Genomic DNA, 6,154 nt, shown 5'->3' with positions numbered 1-6,154 from the left:
CCATTCAATTCCCAACATTTATAAATCCATAATAAGTTCTTCTAATTCAGATTAAAACTGTAAAATTGTATTCAGTTTAGCACTCTTATCTTTCCTACCTCAATCAGTGCTGTCCTGGCCTAGGCCTTGGGGACCTAGGGTTGGGAGGAATATAAGCCTGCTTTTACATTCTTCCTTCAATTCTCTTTTTCTGCTTGTTACCTCAACCACATGCAGTGGAGCCGGTATGGCATAAGGAGAATATTAATGGGGCAAGAGTTTTCTCGTGCCTGGTAGGGTCATAGGCCTGACGGACAATTCTCTGTATGTGGCAGGTACCCAAATGTAGGCTCTATGATGAGGCATATGTGTGACTCACTCTGGGAGGGCCTGCCCACTGCCTAGTTCACTGTGGGTGAGCCACTGCAGTTGACCTCTTTGGAGTCTGTCTATGAGTGGAAAACTTACAGGGTTTTGTCTAGGGAACCACTCTATTAACAAAGGTATTGGCAAGATGATTCAAGCTTGAGTCCCTCTTTAGATCTGCTTTTTTAATAGTCTCACTGATATGCCCTAAGTTGATATTGAACAGAGGCACATAGAATTGGAGAGACGGTGGGGAAGAGATGCGCCTGCAGGGAAAGAAGCCTATACTGCCACTGTTTCAGGTGCAAAGATGTATGAGTTTCTTGTGGGCTAACAGACATGTGGAGCCCGTCAGGCTGGGCCTTCCTGGCAGGACTTTCATTTTTGGTGCACGATGTGTCTGTGACACATCACACAGGACTTGAGGAAGATATTGGAAAAATCAATACAGTGCTGATCACAAAGATCACAGGAACCTGGGAATTGAATGCCTCCTGCAGAGAAGACTGAAAAACCCAGACAAGCACTGCATGAGAGGGACACTATTGGAAGGCTCACTACACAGGTGATGTAGTGAGTAAAGGCTGCAGGAGACCAAATTTGGAATCAAATGATTATACTCCTTTTCTTCTAGTCTCTCTTTTCTCCCAGTGGAATAGAGAAGAAAAGGTGGATGGGATAAGGAATGAAAAATCAAACATGCCCCTTCCCTGAAACCAGGCTATTTAAGTTTAGATCCCTCTTAGATCTCAGCACAGGGAGGATGGGGATACTCAATTAGAGATAGATTGTAGTTTTCAAATGGAGTAGACCATCATGAAAATCTTTTAACATTCAGAGTGACCATCTATGAGATCTGCCTGAAATCTCATGAAGGCATGACAAAAGATCATTTGTTAGAGATCATTTGGAGGCCGTGATCGAAGAAAAGATAACATATCATTTCACACACCACATAAGGCATTCCATAAGTGGTTAACATATATCTAAGAATAATTGTTAAACATAAATGAATTGTGTAAAGAATCAAGTTGATAACTGACTCCATTATACACTAAAGTGAAGAGAGGTAGAAACTGTTATTAGATACATATTCATACATTGATTGTATGTTATCACTACCAACTGCTGCTCATTTCTTGTTCAGAACAATATCTGGTTTCCTTGAGCTTCTAATCAAAAGAGATGAGAGTACACAACACTTCTCTCCTCTTGCTCTTGTTAACAGACTTCTGAGTTAGGGTACTGGGAGGACCATAGAGATCATTAACACATCTTTCTCCTACCTCTGTCATAAGGAGGACTGTCTCGCACTCTCAGTCATTTGGGAAATGGTTTATTTAGTGGACCTTTATTTTAGAAATGTCCTAGAAAAGTTCAAACATGAAAGCTGAGGATCAACTGTTGATATAGTGTGAAAACAGATAATGCAAGACAACCAAAGTTTGCCTCCAAATCCTGCCCTTGGTGTTAGAATAACCCCTGGGGAAACATGATTGCTGCCTAATCTTGATCTTTATCTGATGCAAATGCATTAATTCAAGATGGTTTTATGAGCAAGATAGGAAGCATCATATGTGTGCAAGAATTTTAGAGGCCTTTGGAAGACCCTCCAACTTATGTAACATCTTCGTTCATAGCAAGTTTTTCTTCTCAGAATAACCTCAAACGAACAGTATAAAATAATGCAGTGTCTTCTAATAAGTGTTGAAGGTTTAGCAAAAAAAAAGAAAAAGAAAAGAAAAAGTAAAAAGAAAGAAAGTAGAAAAACACAAGACGATCTTTTTCTTATCAAAATAGACATTGATATTGCTTTTCTATATAGTTCATTTTTTGGACATCTGCTTCCATTAGAACAGACTGCACTATCTTAAATGCTTTGAATTGACCACATGCTGCCCTGGTTTGTTTTCAAGGGCAAAAGTCTTGCCTGCTAAAATACCACCTTTGCTATTAAAATTATCAATGAGTCTAGACTGTGGTTCTTAGAAAACTATGGTTTCAGAAATATCAAGTGGGTTAAATAATTTGGGAAATCAACAGGTAATTGCAAAACATTAACTTTAACCAATTAAGAGCTGGGAAAAAAAAATTGGAAGATATCTAGCTCTTTGTTTTATAAATGAATTTATTGAGATTAGGATTTGTCCAGATTCTTCTTAGAATGAGTTCCACGCCTCCCACCCTACTCCCCCTTCCAGACCACAAGAAGCTAGGCTTTCATCTCTGTTTTTTATTCTCTATCTCTCTTTCTTGCAGGCATAATATTTCTTTGCACTGCTTCCATCTGCTGACAAAGATCTGAAAACCCTAGCAATTGGTCCATTCATTCTCATTTATTTTTTCCTAGAGTATATTATGTCATTAATTTCCAAATATTAAAGTAGCATTTTTGTCTTAAACTTTTTATTGGAAAATTTTTGTCTACACTTTCCTGTCTGGCTGATTATTTCACTATCACAAAGTACTGTCTTTCACCTTTATAATACTATTCTACTATGTATTCATATAACCATTTCACTGTGAACTTGTCTAAAGTTTTTTCTCCTCCTCAAGATTAAGAGCTCCATAAGGCTAAGGATCAATCTCTTTGTTTAATTACTTTGCAACCAACTTCTGGCATTCAATCAATATGTATCAAATAGAAAAATTCATTAATGAATAAATCTCAGAATAATGGAGGGAATACAAAGTTATTTCTTTACCAAAACTGAGAAATGTTATATGATGCTTTTTTATTGCCTAGAATAACAGTTCTCAGTTGGGCAGGCTATTGAGACATTTGTGCCCAGAGGACATTTGTCGATGTCTAGAGACATTTTTGGTTTTCACATTTGGGGAGATTTTATTGGCATCTACTGGCATCTAGTAGTAGGGATCCTGCTAAAAGCCTACCAATGTACAAGACAGATCTTCATAGCAAGAAGTTCTCTAAACTCAAATGTTCATAGTGCTGAATTTGAAAAAGCCTGGCCTAGACCTTTGTCTATATGAGCGCTGACACTAAAAAATTAGGCTCTCAAAAGCAGGAATCTAAAATATTGTTCGTTTCACAGTGTGAAATTTCTTGATTAGGAATCGTATGGCCAGATGGATTCATAATAATACCCATGGCACTCTTACACCTTGAAAAGCAAGTTCACAATGTTTCCAAGGTCAAAGCTCTGCAGTGGGAAGAGTCTGAGCCCTTCTTTAGGAAGTCTGAATAAGGCTTTTCCTTGCTTTGCAATGTTCCAGGATTCCAGGGATGGCAAATGACCAAGAAATGTGTTCCCATTTTACAGCTTCCTTCTCATTTTTTGATTTCTTTTAGCATTGGGATCGGGAAGTTCTATCACCTGGAACCACAAAGCAATGTGTAGTTTGACGGTTTCCTGCCCCTTTCTCACATTCAGGGACACACCTGGCACATATTCTTCCAGTGAAAATGTCTTCAGAGGAGAAGTGACCTGTTTTCTACCAGCACCTCAAAAATGCTGGTGTGTATAAGCACCATGTTGTTTTCTAATGCTTTGGTGTAATATATTCCATGAATCTCAAGTAGTCCTCAATGTATGTTACCATTTTCTGTTTGTTGGTAACCACTGCAGATGCAAAAACATGATGCATAACAGGAGAGAACAAGCCAAGTACTGACACTTACTGCTTGCACCCTACTGTATCTCTAACTAAAACCCAATAAGTTGGCTTGTCAATATTGAGAACAGTGGAACTGTTCAATTCTAAAAAGAAGAAAAACTTTGGCCCAAGAAATATAACAAGTAACCTACTTTAACGTAAAGAGCTGTTTTGTGGAATAACTTTCTTGGCAATCGCTGTTAAAAATCATCTTTCAATTTCACACCTTGTACTACCAGGACTCCACGTAGGGATTTGTCCATTGTGGCGTCTGTTTAGGAGGAAGGACTGCATGCTTTAGGCAGGAACATAGTCAGACAACCCAGAAACAGAAGAGAGGTGATCCTTCAGCCTTCTAATTCCTTCCTAGATCAGTGCCTGTGGCAAAGAGGAATTATGGAGGTAAAAAATAAAAACACATTTTTCACTAAAAGGAATTTGTATCAGATGAAGGAGAACAATCGTTAGTTGAACCTCCAGTAAACTCGTAGCTATAATTTTTGTTGGATCGTATTTTGTTAAACATTTGAGATTTATAATAAAAACTCGTAAATTGAAGAAAACATGAGTACTAATAGCTGATAATTTCCTCAGTCATCTTGGTGTATTTATGTTTTCTCCCCCGGGAATATTGAAGTTAGTATCTCATACTTCTCGTGATAATCAAGAAGGACCGAATTCTCCCAATGTAAAGAGAAGCGTCATGAGCAGCAACTCACTCCCAGCTGCAGCTGCGGAGCTGTGCTACGAAAAATGTGACCGGATCCTGTGTGAAAACGCCATACTCGCCCGGACCATCCTGGTTCTCTATGGACTGTTTGGCTTTGGGGCTGTGCTGGCCGTGTTTAGAAACCTCTTGGTGATGATTTTAGTCCTACATTTCAAGTAGCTGCACTCTCCAAGCAACTTTCTCATCGCCTCCCTGGCCTGCGCTGACTTCCTGGTGGGCATCACGGTGATGCCCTACGGCATGGTCAGGTCCGTGGAGAGCTGCTCGTACTTCAGGCAGAGTTTCTGTGCTTTCCACTCGTGCTGTGATGTGGCTTTTTGTTACTTTTCTGTCTTCCACTTGTGCTTCATCTCCATCGACAGGTACATTGCTGTTACTGACCCTCTGCTCTGTCCTACCAAGTTCACGGTGTCTGTGTCAGGAATTTCCATCAGCATCACCTGGATCCTGCCTATTGCATACAGAGGTGCCGTGTTCTACACTGGCACCTATGAGGATGGGCTAGAAGAATTAGCTAGTGCCCTCAACTGCATAAGAGATTGTCAGACAGCTGTAAATCAAAACTGGGTGTTGATAGATTTTCTATTCTTCTTTATTCCAACCTTCGTTACAATCATTCTCTATAGTAATAATTTTTTTGTGGCTAGACAACAGGCTAAATGGTTTGAAAATACTGGTGGCAATACAGAATCATCATCAGATAGTTATACATCCAGAGTGGCCAAGAGAGAGATGAAAGCAGCTAAAACCCTGGGAATGACAGTGGTAGCATTTATGATTTCGTGGTTACCTTATCGTATTGACTCACTAATTGGTGCATTTATGGGCTTCATAACCCCTACCTATGCTCATGAATTTTCCTGTTGCTGTGCTTATTAAAACTCAGCCAGGAACCCTCTAATTTATGCTTTATTTTACCTATGGTTTAGAAAAATCATAAAAGTTATTGTAAGTGGTGAGGTTTTCAAACACGGTTCATCCACGATGAATTTGTTCTTTGAACAAATGATTGAGATAGTTGAAGATATCTTTACACTGTCCAAATGATATGAGTTTTTGAAAATCAAGTTATCAACTATTATTATAAAGAAAAACATATTCTTCAACTTTAATAGGGTAAATCAATGTTTTTCAATTATATTAAAATGTGTACTTCCTTGTTACTTCCCCCAAAATACTTATTTGACTAATAAATGTTAAATTCTATTCATTAAGTGCTGCAAGGCTCCCCATACCCCACCCCTGCAGACACTTCCCTCCCTCTATTTTCTTTTTTATTCCACTGACTGTTCCCTTGCGAACCTAAAAACATCTTTGTTTTCTTTGATTTCTTTTCTTCTTTCCTTACAAAGTCTTCTACTCACTCTCAACTTGTCAAAAATCTCTCTGTGATTGACTTCATGGAGCTGTTGCTTTTTTTTTTTTTTATTCCTTCGCTTGCTTTGCTTATTTTCCCCAGGG

At 38.8% G+C, this 6,154-nt stretch overlaps 1 pseudogene; it reads left to right on the top strand.

The window, feature by feature from the left end:
- Positions 1 to 4,666: 4,666 nt before the first annotated feature.
- On the top strand, positions 4,667 to 5,857 carry LOC120594198 (trace amine-associated receptor 6-like; annotated as a pseudogene).
- Positions 5,858 to 6,154: the final 297 nt, after the last annotated feature.

The sequence above is a fragment of the Pteropus medius genome, unplaced genomic scaffold (genome assembly GCF_902729225.1).
Source record: "Pteropus medius unplaced genomic scaffold, Ma_sr-lr_union100, whole genome shotgun sequence".
NCBI classification, from domain to species: domain Eukaryota; kingdom Metazoa; phylum Chordata; class Mammalia; order Chiroptera; family Pteropodidae; genus Pteropus; species Pteropus medius.
This window is presented reverse-complemented; position numbering and strand designations above follow the sequence as displayed.